A 15,198-nucleotide genomic window follows, 5' to 3' on the forward strand; every position below is an offset into this window, starting at 1 on the left:
GTACATTGTGTAATGTAATGTTTGTATATAATGAAATTTTGTTATATTTTTATATAATAAAAGCTAAAGTGGAAGTTATTGCCAAAGGAACTGTCTGTAAGACAAAAAAAATGTTGGAGTTACTTAATGAAGATTTACCTTTCACCTGAAACAATCTAGTGTTTGAGACGTTTTGCCTTGCCAAGTGTAACTTGTATATCTTGAGTCTGTGGTAGATTTCAAGTTCAATGTTATTTAATTACATTTGGATTCATGTAAACCGTGTCCCTTATAAGCACAGTAATAAAGGATTTGTCATGTGTTTGAAGAATCTGCTAATTGCTTTTCATGACATTACCTTAAAATTAGACACCCATAAATAATTTGAGTACCAAAATTAAGCCTTCTCTGAAGTTCTATTTATTTGAGCAAGTTCGAATCATTAATGTTTGTGGCAAAATTAAACAGATGAGATTTCAAGTATTGGAAAATCTCATCCAATTAAAGTATTTGTTGGTCTTTTGTCTTTAAATGTGTGCATTTTCAAACATAGCAGGCACTCTAAAAGTCTTGCTCTTATGTACTCACTGAACACATTTTTATCGAGCAGCTACTAAAAAGTGGAGGAAAGCGAAGTATGATTTGCATATTCATTAAACACACAAACGTCTGGAGAGTTTTCCAAGCTCCTCGTAACTAGCCTCATGCTAGGGGTTGAAGGAGAAAGCAGTCCCAAGGAGTCCTCCGCATAGCAAGAAGGTTGGTATTTTAAAAGGCACTCAAATGTATAGGTGAAGCACCAGTACACCTGGCTAGTAAGTCTTTGGGGTAATGGGCTACACACTGAGCTGCTAACCAGAAGGTCAGTGGTTCTAACCCACCAGGAGCTTCTTGGGAGAAAGATGACTCGACTCCTCTTTGAAAACCCGGAGGGGCAGTTATGCTCTGTCCTATGAGTTGGAATCAACTTACTGACAATAGGAGGAACAGGGAGGGAGAATAGGAAACAGGATTGATACTTGTCAGTGTAGATGTGGGTGTGTATAGCAAAATTACAGCAATCTCGATTTCAATGAAAATGTAATATTGTGAGATGCACTCATGGTAAGCATAACAGGACAGCACACTGTCCGGTGTTGGGCCATCTTCACAATCGTTCTGTTGAAGCTCATTTTCACAGTCACTGTGTTGATCTACCTCACTGGGAAGCTTCCTCTTTGGTCAAGCACACTGCTTGACAGGTCTGATGTCCTTTTCCAGGATCACTCTCGGCTGATAGCACATCCAAATGACGTGAGGCAACGTCTCACCACCCTCACTTCGAAGAAGCATCCTTGCTGTACTTCTTTCCAGACAGACTGGTGTGTGCTGGCAGCACATGGGTACTTTCGATATCCTTTGCCAGCACCATAATTCAACTGCATCAATAATTCTTCAGTCTTCCTTATTCCTCTATACAATAGACTTTGTTTTTAATGTTCTACAGGTCATGTACACCACATGGGGGATAAGACAACCCGGCATGCTATTTCTTTCTTGTGTCTGAGTGTTAACTCCATGCCTTCGTTTCATTTGCAAATTCAAACAATGATGGTAATCATGAGCACACTATGAGGTTACCTGCTCCCACAAAGATTGCCGAAGCCCTGGACACCCTCTGTGAGGAGCCCTGGGTGTGCAGTGGGTTATGTGTTGAGGTGCTGACGGCAAGGTTAGCTCTAAATCACCAACTGCTCCTCGGGAAGAAGATGAGGCTTTCTCCTCCCCAGAGTTGCCGTCTTGGAAATGCACAGGCAGTTCTACCCTGTCCTATGAGGTCGCTGTGAGTGAGAGTGGACTAGGTGGCAGTTGTAGGAGCCAGAAGCAATCCCATAGCGGTGGGGGAGCATTTGCAGGGCGATCTGTAAGACTTCACTTACTTCATCCTCTCCACCACCCCCAGCAGATGGGAGTGCCATTAGCTCCATCTTGCACCAGGAGAGTAGATAAATGCTCCCAAATCATTGCCAAGTATTTGGCCAGGATGAGATTCAAGCTCAGCTGATTTAGGAAGAAAAGTAAATGAAGTGGTGAAGGAAAAAGTTGTTTTTTAAACTTGAGAGAGTTAGGTGGGAAAGTCCTCCTGCCTTGCCTTTACTGCCTGATTATTGTTTGGCCCTTTATATTTGTGAAGTGCCTGTGTTCCTTTAATACTAATTATAGCGTGTGAGTCGCTGTAATGAATAGAGGCACACTCCAAGCCGCCTGTTGAAGTCATAATTGAAACCAGAGGAGGCTCCAAGCTGAACAGCAGGGTAGGCACACACAAGGGCTTCACCACCCACGGCTGTGCAGAGTTCAGCGGTTTCCGCAGGCAACCGAGCTGCACATGCGCAACTGAGGAACTCAGCTTTCCCAAGCCTCCCATCCTAAAACCAGCCTGTTTATCCAGAGCCTTGATGCCCCGGCCTGGGGTCGGGGGCGGCGGTGTATGTGTGGGGGGGGCAGTGAGGGGCGGGAGGGACTCCTCTGTGTCGTCCTGGTTAACAGATGCCCTTGAATTCATTTTCAACTCATAGGGAGCCCAAGTGAAGGCATAGACCTGCTCAGTCCGGTGTCCTCGGTTACAATTGTTGTTACAGAAGGGGGAGTTCAGGTGGCTTAGTGGTTTTGCATTGGACGACTGCTAACCACAGGGTTGACAGTTCGTAACCACCAGCTGCTCCGCAGGAGAAAAATGAAGCTTTCTACTCCCCCAAAGAGTTACCGTTTCAGAAACCCGCAGAGGTCACTCTACTCTGCCCTGCTGGGTCTCTGTGAGTCCGGATGGACGCAATGGCAGTGAGGCTGGCTGGCTGGCTGGCTGGCGTAGAACTTGTTCCAGAAGCTGCTGCCAGGTTTTTCTTCCACCGAGTGGCTGGGTGGGTTCGGGGCTCCAACCTTTCAGTTGGCCTCTAAGCGCGTCATCTCTTGCACGTCCAGGACTTCTGGGGCAGCCCCAAAAGCACAGAGCTGAAGAATCAGTGAGCCCACACTGCAATCTGGACGCGTGCCACCTCTGAGCATGTGTGCCGGCTTCTGTCCTTCAAAATGCCATTGCCATTATTTATTCTGTACTCTGTAAGCTATTTTCTTATTCAAAAATTTTTGGTTTTCAAAAACTCTCTGACTTTGCAGCGATGTATTTATGCCCCCCTCCCCCTTACAGAAATGACCATTAGCGGGCCTTAGTTTTGCATGGAACTCACTTTTTTTAAAAGCACAATTCAGTCCTAAAATGTTTTGTTTAAACAAAAATCAAAACGGAAAGAAGGTTGACCTTCTCAGGGAGGACCAGCAGGAGGGACCCTTTGAGAAGCAGGAAAAAGGGTTATCTGCTTTTTGTCTAGAGCTGTTTCGTCTCACACACATTTTAGCAAGGAAATGCATCATCTTAGTACATTTCCAGTTGCCCTCAAGTGGATTGTGACTCCTGATGACCCATGTGTAAGCAGAGCTACGCTCCCCACGGTTTTCGGGGGCTGATTTTTTGGTAGTAAATGGCCAGCCCTTTCCTTGGAGTTCCCTCTAGGGAGCCTGGAATCCTCCAATCTCTCAGTGAGCAGCCAAGTATATAATATACTTGTACCACCTAAAGACTCCTTTCTTTAATCAAGTGAGATAATACATGGGTGAGATACTCAGCACAGGACCAGCCTCCTAGGAAGTGTCCTCTGCATTCTGCCCCACTTGGAAGGCCCTTGCCTTTCTTTGGGGACTATCTGCACCAGAGCTCTCTGGGCAGCTCCAACCACAGAGGGTGATGAAGTGGAGCCAGGATGTCTGGCCTTGTTCTGATACTGCCTTGCTTTCTTTGCCTCTTCCTCTTTCACATGACTGGGAGCTCCTGAATAACCAATAGCTGACGCCCAAGTGTGGCTAAAGCACAGATCACCAGCAAACTCACCGCCCTGCAGAGCAGGCAGCGCTCTACAAAGATGGCTACAGAGAACCTGGCAGACACACTTGCGGGCGGGCCACAGAGGTTAGGATGGTGGGACACATGCCTCTCCAGGAGCGGGGAGGTCAGCCCCCTTGGGCATGCTGATGGCTGGGAGAGAGGGGGGAAGGGTTCTGGGGGAAGCGGGAGGTCACCTTGAAAGAGAAAGCTAAAGCCAGACTATCTCTTTCACATTCTTGTCTTTGGCCCCATTGACTTGGATGCCTGATGCTTCCTATAATAAAATATCCATCAAGGAAACCACTTCAGAAAATTAAAATGTAAGTGGTTTCAACGTCTACTGAAAAATGCATTCTGAAATAGAGCAAAAACAGGATGCAGGTCTCCCAATACAAATACGTAAGCACATGGGGGAGAGGGAGAGGGAAATTACCATCAGGGTGAGTTTCATGCCATGTTTAGCTAAATATCTGCCTTATCTCTCTTGGCAAATCTAAGCTTTTATCCTTTTTTTAAATTCCATTTTAGGAAACAAGCATATGTACTTTAGGACTGAATTCAGTAACACAAGGATAATTGGGTGCTGGAAGTCGTGGAAGCAAAGTAATACAATACCCGATGGGGCGCTCTCTTGCTCAGCAACAACTCAGAAGAGCTTTGAAAATGCTGTCTGGGTTCTCCCCAGCTTGCAGTAACTCAAAAGAGTGTTTCATTATTCCCCTTCTTCAGATGGAGCCAATCTGAAATGGAATTCACCAACAGGTTCAAAATCAACTAATGTGTGAACCGCAGGTAAAAAGAGATACCAGGCTGTTCAAAGCCATCACTTAACCCGTCAGATTCAATGTGTTTGTTTAGCAGGAGGGAAGAGTCTTCGCTCATTATCAGCATACAGGGATTTGTTCCCACCAAGCCTGTTGAAGGAATCTCAACCTGTCAAGTTGAAGCCTGAACAACTTACTAGGGAATTGGAAAAATTCCATTTGCCAACCCAATATATCTCCTTAGATGCACCCGGCCACCGCACCCCCAAACTAGCTCCTCTGGCAACCGGAGATGGTGCTACAACTTTTAGACCAAAAAGTCGTGTTAGTCTCCCTCTCTCTTTTGCTTCGATATTTGGTGAGAAGACACATGTTCCCACTCAACCATTTCTAAGGATAACGAGCTTCAGCAACCCTGGTTACCTTCTTCACAGGTGAATATTCTCATTGTTTCTGTTCTGTGGTTTTGTTCCTGTTAACTTAGACTCACCGTTCCCCATACTTCTCAACTATGCTTTACTATAGCTATTGTCCTTTTGGTCACATAGACTTTTTTAAGAACATGGTGATCAAGGATAATTTCTTCCATTTTTCAGTTAAATTGCTTGTCAATCCAGGTTAACTAGAGAAGCAAATCCAGGATACTCTTGTGTGCATAAGAAAGAGCTTTATGTAAAAGAACAATTTTACATTGAGAAAACACCCCAGCTCTGTCTAGATCAAGTCCATAAGTCCAATATTCTCTCATATGCCCAATACCAGTCAATAAATTCCTTTTCAGAGTCATGCAATGAGCAAATATTGGACTTATGGACTTGATCTGGACAGTATTATGGATCCAGTTGCAGTGGAAGCATCTCAGCACTGGTGTGGATCTCCATGTGGCTCCTCCAGCTCCAGGGTTCTGGCTCCATCAGTGTAGCTCCATGTGTCTTGTCAGCAGGAAGACTAAGCACAGAGAGAGTGGGTCTGGCCTCCAGTGAGCTATTTATGTCTGTAGTGCTTCCAAATGCGGTCATCAACCTGTGACCTGATTGACAGGTTAAACTCCGCCCCTTCACTCTTCATAGTCTCAAGTTGACACCAGATTATGCAACTACCACAATTGTTACTTCATTTAAAGGTAACTTGAGAAGATAGTTTCATTTCAAGGCTTAAAGAGTATCTCAGAGCAATGATTTTGAAGACTCCACTTGTCCCATTGAGCCCAGTTAAGGCTGGATCCTTTCAGAATATGACGCTCTGTTCTACCTGTTTCCATCTTTCTTTCAGGATGCCCCTACTGTGATCCAGATCAGAATCTTCAGTAGTAATAGTTGGGCACTATCTAGTCCTTCTGGTCTCAACGTAGAGGAGGCAGTGATGCATGGAGACAAATAGTCCTTTAGTCTAGTTTCTTCTCTGATTCCTTTCTTCTTTTTCTTTTGCTCCAGATGAATAGAGACAAATAGTCGTATCTTAGACAATTGCTCATAAGTTTTAAAGACCCTCAATACTGGTTTCTAAACTAGGTCCACTCTTTTTCTTTATTCCAGTATCTAAGCTGTCATCAAGACCCAGTGATTCAACTTCTTAAGTTTTTTTAACCATTAAACATATGATATTTATTTACTCTCACTAAAATCCAAATAAATGCAAACTAAAATAATGAGAAAACATTTTTACATCAAATTGGTAAAGAATGAATAAAGATGGTGATGTTCATTATTTTCTAAATATAGAAAAGCTGTCAACTGATAAATCCTTTTGTTGGGAATTTTTATTTTCAAAATCCTTAAAAACTCTGCATAGATTTTAATATTGTAATAAAATGTTTCATTATCTATCCTGAGAAAATGATTGTGTACATATGAGAGTTAGTTACAATGATGCTAACCAAATATTTTTCAAACAGTAGCTAAAACCTGGAGGCAGCCAACAATAGGGAATTGGTTAAGTAAATTAGAGTGATCTGTAAAATGTAACTATTGGATTAAACAACTATTGGGGTTAAGTATTTTTAATTGCTCCTTCACCCCATTGTAGTAGGTAAGATGCTCTTCCGTAATCCTCTGCTCACTTCTGAGTTCACCTCAGCTGCAGTTGGACAGAGTCAATTTTACGACAACAGTCTCCGTCTCAAGTACAGCATCTGGTACTGGATTGCAGGGTTGGAGCCACGGAAGCTTGTTCAGTCTGTACACAGGATAACCTGGGAGTACTTAGGACCTGAGAGGTCAAGCTTCAAGGGACGGGGACAGGAGTCAGTCAGTCATAGCTTGTTTGGAACTGTGCTGTATACAGTACCCCTGAGAGTCCGTCATGTGTGACACGCTCAAGAAACACACCCTTTATGGGCTTTGCTTCTTCTTTGTCTCGTTTCCATCACCCCTAACTTGGGTTTCCTGGGATCCCTTCCCATAGAAGGTACTTGTGGCACAACAGTAAAGCACTCAGCTGCTAACCGAAAAGTTGACCATTTGAACCCACCCACCAGCTCCATGGAGAAAAACCTGGTGTGTTTCTGTAAGGATACAGCCAAGAACTCCCCTGGAAGCACTTCTACCCTGTCCTGTACTCTCGATATGAGCCAAGAGTCTACTTGATGGCATTCAGCACCCCCACCCAAGTCCTGGTTTCTATCTCTGCCTTTAGGGCTACTATTTAAATGAGGATGGGGACATAATAAGACAGATACGTCTTATGAGTGATTACTTTGTTCCAGGTACTACATTAAGCCTATTGCAGGAGGTATATAATTTAAAGAATCCTGGTGTCATAATTGGTTACACATTGAGCTGCTAACTGAAATCGTTGGTTCAAACCTACCATATTTTCTCTAAAGGAAAAAGATATGGCCGTCTGCTCCTGTAAAGATTTACAGTCTCCAGTCGGTGCAGTTGGTGCTTGGCTACTAACAGAAAGGTTGGAAGTTCAAATTCACTGAGCAGTACTTCAGAAGAAAGGCCTAATGATCTATTGCCATAAAATTACAGCCATTGAAAATTCTGTGGATCAAGTTTCTAAAACACAGGGGTCACCATGAGTCAGAAGAAACTCAGTGGCGATGGGTTTGGTTTGAGTTATCAAATTGGATCCTCCCAAACCTTGAAAATTGTGATGCATACATGAAAGCATTTTACTTATGAGCAGAGTGAGGTTTGATGAGAGAAGGAGCTTTTCTAGGTTATTGTTGGCAACTACCATTGATTGAGCTCGCAACTCATGGTGACTGTACGCACAAGGAAACAATCTGCTGCCCAGTCTTGCATTTGGATGGGATCGTTGTGCTCCCAAAGGGTTTACACTGGCTGACTCTCAGAAGTAAATTGCACTTTTTCTGGCTTGACTTAGTATGGAAGTTTCTCTGAAACCTGCTCATCACTATAGCCACATGTGAAATCCTCCACTAACAGGTAAGTGGTAATTGATTACCCAAGAGATCCATTGGCCAGAAATGGCCAAACCTGGGTACCCCTCTTGGAAGGAAAGAATTTTACTATGGACTACCACGGCCTCTATTGTCATAGTTAGTGTACCTAATCATGGGAACTGAGTTGAAAATCAAGATCTGGCTCCATCCTCCATTGTGTTGTCATACTTAATTTTTTAAATTGTGAATTAGATGGCTTACAGAGCAGATCACTAGTGTGATCTTAGATGGTTGATTATTCTAAAACAAGAGGTAAGCTCCACTCCAGACCTGAAGGTAACTAAGGGCAGGAGTCTTGGGGGTCACCCAGTCTTGATCTGACTGATGGTCTCTTTTTAGCATAAGGAGTTTTAAAACATCTAATCGTGACACTCTTCTGATTGAGACAGTTGATGATTCACCTTGCCCTTAAGATAAAGACTAATGTGCTGCCCATACATTTGACCTTCATAGTCTTCTCCTGCCTCTTTCCCCAGCCTCCATCCTGATGCCTTCCCCCAAATAAACACACACGCACACACAGCTTCAACCAGGAGATACTGCTGCTTGTGTCTCGCCTCTCTACCCTGGGCCTCTGGCTAACATGACATTAGAATTACTCTCCTTCTCACTCCACCCAGTCCTTTCTCTTCTTTGGCCTTTCTTTCTTGTCTTCAAGATTGTGTTCAAAAATTACTTCGTGAGACCGTTATCTAAGTGAGATACCTGCTAAGTCCACCCAGAAGCAGCACAGCAGCCTGTGTGATAGCCAAGGAGTATAAATAATACATCTAAGATCCAAGAAGGAAATTGTATTAAAGCTTAAATTCTGAGCAGCTGGTTTTTGGAAGGCAATGGCTGAAGGTGAAAACTCAAAATCCACTTGAAAGTGCCCACGTGGCCTAAGCCCCATGAATCCCTTCTGACCATTGACCAGAGATGAGAATAGCTTTGCTATCAGACAGAGCGCCTTGCAAAGTCAGTTAATGGAGATATAGTTAGGTTACAATGTGAAGTAGTTAGTTAATGTGCCAACCTGGCCGATAAACACATGTGGGGTCAATTGAAGGGCGGAGGGATAAATGGCTCAGTGAGCCTCGCCTTTCTAGTTCTCGGGTCTCTTGCTTTCTGATGGTCAGACCAGGGTGCAGCTGCCTTCCTCAGTTCCCTGCTTCAGCTGGCAAGGCTCATTTCCTGCAAGACATCCCTGAAGAGAAGCCACATGGACCTACCCCGATGCAGACCTGGGTGCTGGAGCACCCGTGTGGAGACCCTGGCCAGTGCTGAGATGCTTACACATTCACTGACTTGGCTTTCCTCCTGCAGTCGGCATAATTGTGTGTGTTTTGTGAGATGGAGGAGGACTTTGTGGATTGGTGTTGGACATGTGGGTTAATGGGTTGATGTTGGACTTATGGGCTTGGGCGGCACTGGGTTGGGATGTTTTCTTGATGAGCACTTAGCCTTTATATAAAACTCGCTCTTATACATGAGTTTCTGTGGATTTGTTTCTCTAAAGTACCCAGACTAATACACAATTTAACACATAAGTTGTTCTCCCTTTTGACCCATTTTAAATTTGTTCTAGTTTTTATTATTTTCTGCTTTCTTTTCAATTGAAGTTCTTCTCTATTTTATTTTGTTGTTGTTGTTTTGTTGGTTTGTTTTTTGTATATTTTTCTTTATATGAAATCCAGGATATGTAAATCTATAAAAGTAACTGGATTAATAATTTCTTAGGATCATGGGAGGGGAGGTTGGGGAAAATGGGGAACTAATAATAAGTACAATAAATGAAGAAAATTTTATAAACTTGATTTTGGGGATGATTGCACAACTCTTTAATATGTTTAAAACACTGAATTGTATGTGTGTGTTATATTTCCATAAAACTTTTTAAAATTTTAATAAAATTGAAAATAATAAAAATAATCACTTTATTAGAGAAAGCTTCTGTGCTCTGCCTTCCCCAGCTCCCCCTCTCCCAGTCTCCGGCCAGGCAGGACACAGAAGCCCCTGCCTTGTGCTTCATCAGTACTTACCAAATGGGGAGGAACCACCGCTCCATATTTGTCTGTCTCCCTCTCTCCTGGAAGTCCTTTCGGCTTCTATCTCCAACACCTGGTACATTGACTGGCCTATCATAGGGATTTCATAAAGGCACTTGCTACGTGGAATCATTCCGTGAGCCAAACACACAAGGTCATGGTTACATCAACCCTAGCCAAGAGCAGCTGCCTCCACAAACCATCTGTATCTACCTAGGGCATCTATGCTAGAGATGCCTCTGAATCAGGCATGACCAATAGATGCAGTATCTCATCCACCCCAGGTTGATCAGTGACTCCAAGAGTGCTAGAAGATGCACAGCAGCATAAACCCAGGCCAAGTAGATGCTAGCTTTATCTTCTGAAAGCCGAGCCTCCCCACCAGTTTTGGTCAATGTGCCAACATCTCTTTAAATTCAACCCAAGAGACCCCCAGAAGTTGGCCAGCACCAGGTATGTAGACAGTTGATATGTTGTCTTCCACGTTGATGGAGTTCCCGGGGGGCACAAATCGTCATGGCCTAGCTGTTAACTGAAAGATTGGTGGTTCTAACAAACCCAGGGATACCTCGGCAGACAGGAGGCTAACGATCTGCTAGCATTGAAAACCCTATGGGGCAGTTCTGCTCTGTACAGATGCCACCACCATGAATTCTCTTTGCTACCTGAACCCACATGACCCAAATAAATTAGAGACATATCAAATCTCCACTTTGTTCTCTGCAAACACGGCAACATAAACTTGAAACCATTGACATGTTTCCTATACTAAATCCTGGGTACTAATTTTGTTTGTCTATTTTGCCAAATTTTCTTCCTGTCAATTCAAGAAAGTAGCTGGTGAGGAGCGCTTCTAATGCATGCCATTAGATTATCAAGGGAAGAGCTGTGCTACTGGGGTGGAGTGGGACGGAAGCTCATTTTTATTCAGCAACCGACTTTCAGCCATCACTTAACCTCCTTGTGATTCATTCTGCTTATCAGCCAAAAGCCCTTAATCAGAGGCCCCACTGGAGGTCAGCGAATGAACTAAGAAAGAAACTGAAGTGCGACAGGAATGCTAAGAACTTGATCAAGCCCATGCCCCCATCACCTGCTCTAAAGAAACTCAATGTCACCACTCTGCCTCTGGCATGCTCCCCTGCGCGGGTAGCAGTGAACTGCCCAGGCTGCATCTACAGACAAAAGCTAGTGAAAACCACAGACTACATCATTATATAGTTATTTTCAGGTGCCCATATGGGATACTCAAGTACATTATACATCCTTCAATTCCACATTTAATTTGGGGCAATTGTCTTAAGTCAAGTCCCCTAGAAGCAGAGCCTGAGATGGAAATGCTTGTGAAAGTGATTTATTGAAGAAGAGCTCTCAAAAGAGGAGAGAAGCCCGCAGAGTGGGGCAGGGGAAGAAAGATAAAAAGGTAGTGGTCTCGGATGAAGGCCTCAGCCTGGTCCCACTTGGAGCATGGAGCAGTCACCGGTCCTCTCTTGTGTCAGTGAGTCTGTGGCCCCCAAATGGAGGAGTACAGCTCATCACCTCTTAGACCAGGGGGCTCTCCCTTAGGCAGAGAGCGTTGCTCTTGAGAAAGGGCAGCTGTCCACTTTTAGCAGCCAGTAATCACAGGCAGGATGGGCTACCCAATAAACAAGGTAAGCATGGGCTTACTTGTGCTTATTTACTAATGTGTAGTGATGAGTGATCCCACTGCAGATTAATGAATTATCACAAGTAAACTCATGCCTATCTTGCCTACTGTGTAATCCGACACTTCTCCCTATTACTAGAGGTCGTACTCCATGGAGGGAAGCGGACAGGGCTCCAACAGCAGCCATGACAGCAGGGTGCACAAGCTGGAGGCCTTGGTGCAACCATAGACTCCGGAGCTCCAGGCCCAGAGTTACTGAGTTAGGAGGTCTGGTACGGAGCCTGATAATTTGCCGATGCACTGCCGAGACAGAAAACAAATCTGTCTTGAAAGAAGCACAACCAGATTGTTCCTTAGAAGTGAAAATGGCAAGACTTCATCTCATATACTTTGGACATGGTATCAGGAGCGATCAGAAAAGGGCATCCGGCTCGGTAACACAGAGGAGCACTCAAAAAGGGAGGACTCTCGGCCAGATGGACTGACACGGTGACTACAAAAACTGGGCTGAAGCAGAACAACACTGGAGGATGGTGCCGACCTGGGCAGTGTTTTGTTCTGTTGTATGAAGGTTGTTGTGAGTCAGAACCAACTCAATGGCACCTACGAATCATTGCACACTGGTGAGGAAGCAGCGTTAGGCCATGACAAAGGAGCCCTAGTGGTGTAGTGGTTACGAGTTGCACTGTGGCCAGCAGTTTGAAACCACCGGCAGCTCCTCTCGAGAAAGACTGGGCTTTTCACTCCTATGATTAGGTACAGTCTCAGAAACCAGCAGAGGGGTTGCTATAAGTCAGCATTGACTCAATGGCAGTGAATTTGGTTTGGTTGACCAAGACCTGCTTCAGACCTGCTTGGATTCTATCAGGTTTTATTCAGGAGCATTGCTGTGATGGATGGAATGCCAATTGAAATGTTTCACCAAGCTGAAGAAGTGCTGGAAGCACTCACTCAACTATGTCAGAACATTTTGAAAATAGTTAGTTGGCCTACTGAATGAAAGAGATTCATATTTGTACCCATCCCAAAGAAAGGTGACCCAACAGGATGCTCAAATTATAGAACAATATCATTAGTATCATATCCAAGTAGAATGTTGCTGAAGATCATCCAACACCGGTTGCATTACCAGGAGCTGCCAGAGGCACAGGTTGGATTTAGAAGGGGGAGTAGAACAGGGGACATCGTTGCCGACATCACATGGATCTTGGCTGAAAGCAGCGAATTCCAGAAAGATGTTTACTTGTGTTTTATTGACAGTGCCAAGGCATTCAACCGTGTGGATCATAACAGACTATGGATAACCTTGAGAAGAATGGGAATTCCAGGACATTTCATTGTGCTCGTGTGGACTTGCCCCTGGATCAAGAGACAGTTGTGCGAACAGATAAAGGGCACACTGAATGGTTCAAAATCAGGAAAAGCGTGCATCTGGGTCCTGCTCGCTCACCCTCCTTGATCAGTCTGTGTGATGAGCGAATAATCAGAGAAGGCGAATTGTATGAAGAAGAACACAGCATCAGGATCAGAGGAAGGCTTGTTAGCAACCTTGCTTGCTGAGAGAGGACTTGAAGCATTTTCTGATGAAGATCAAGCATTGTGGCCTTCAGTGAGGATTACGACTCAGTGTAAAGAAAACCCCAAGGCTCATAACTAGACCAGTAAGTAACATCAGGGTAAATGGAGAAAAGATTGGAGTTGTCAAGAATTTCATCTTGCTTGGATCCACAATCCATGCTGGTGGACGCAGCAGGCAAGAGATCAAAAAACAAATTGCATTTAAAGTGGAAGAGCTAAGTTACTTGAGGAACTGAGGTGAGCCTGACCCAAGCCAGGTGTTTTTAATCGCCTCATTTGCATGTGAAAACCACACACCGAACAAGGAAGACTGAAGAAGAATCAAAGCATTTGAGTTCTGGTGCTGGCGAAGAATGTAGAAAGTACACGGGCTGAGGAAAGAAGGAACATGGCCTGGAAGAAGTGTCGTCAGAATTAGAGGCTAGGGACTAGGTCTCACGTACTGCGGACATGCTGTCAGGAAGCATCAGTCCCTGGAGAAGGCCTGGGGCTTGGAACTCCATGCTTGGGAAAACAGAGGGTCGGAGAAGAAGAGGAAGACCTTCGATGAGATGGATTGGCACAGTGGCTGATTTGATGGCTTCGAACATAAGAACAATTGTAAAGAGGGCACAGGACCGGGCAGAGTGACCTTGTACAAGTCAGAACTGGCTCAACTACAGCAACAAACTGCTGTGGTTTCAGGGGTGCTTCCAGACTCAGACGGACCTAGAAATCTTCTTCCAAAAATAAAATGAGCCCATGAAAACCCTATGGACCGCAATGGTCTGATCTGCAGCTGAGCACAGGGATGGTGCGGACGAGGCAGTGTTTCTGTCCATCGTGCATGGGGCTGCCCCAGGCAGCCAACCAAACAACAATGTTTCCACTGTTGGCTATCGCCTTTAGACACTCTAGCTCCAGAATCGTGAATGCCATGTTTGTCGCAAACATGGGATGTGAAGGTGAGGCTTGAAAAGGCAAGACCCGTGCCTCACTGACCAAAGTGGCATCAGCCTTGCATTCCCTTTCTCGGCCCTGCCTCCCCTTGCCCACACCCTTCGCCCAGCACATCACTTTGGGTAACGGTGTGGAAGGAGGCACAGAGGAGCATGGAGAAGTCTGGTGAGAAGTAGCCCAGTGCTACTCACAGGTAGCCAGGCTCAGCTTGGAGGGGTCACCTTGGCAGGGACAGAGACCAATGGGGACACGTCCCCAGAGGAATCATTTAAAGATGGAGAGACTCAATGCAGTCATGTTACATAGAGGAGACTTGATTAACCATCTATCATGATGCAAGCTGTTCAAAACTGAGACGGGCAACCTCCATAGGGAGCAATTCTCTGTTAATGGAAGCTTTCCGGCCAAGGCTGGACAAGCAGCTGGTAGAATAAAGGGGAAAGAGGATCTGGACTAGAGGTTGGATCCAATGGGCTTTAAGAATTCCCCAAGCAATAGGGCACTGACCCACCCAAGGGGAGGGTATTGTTTATGTCTCCACAGGGAAAGAGGGACCAGATATAAAGCCTGTGCCAGACGAATGCAGTGTACCTGCAAGGAGTAGGGAGCCAGTGGAGGGGCCTGAGGACTCGGCTCCCATACATGGACAACTGCCCCGTACCCCAGAAGAATTTACTTGAGAGGACGGCACTGAAGCTTCAGCTCAGGGAGAGGGGCATGTCTGATCAGAGCAAATGGGAGCAAATGAAGGGGGAGGAAGAGAGAGTGGAGCACATCCTGGCGCACCAGGCCTGGAGGACGATATTCCCGCTCTGAACAGTCAATGCACACAGTGGACAATATGGCTGATCCCACTATGAGACACACCGTCCCTCGATGGCCCAGGGCCCTAAGGGGGACAACACTGGAGACTCAGGGTCAGGACTAGCCCA

This window comes from Tenrec ecaudatus, chromosome 11 (genome assembly GCF_050624435.1).
Source record: "Tenrec ecaudatus isolate mTenEca1 chromosome 11, mTenEca1.hap1, whole genome shotgun sequence".
Classification (NCBI taxonomy): Eukaryota; Metazoa; Chordata; class Mammalia; order Afrosoricida; family Tenrecidae; genus Tenrec; species Tenrec ecaudatus.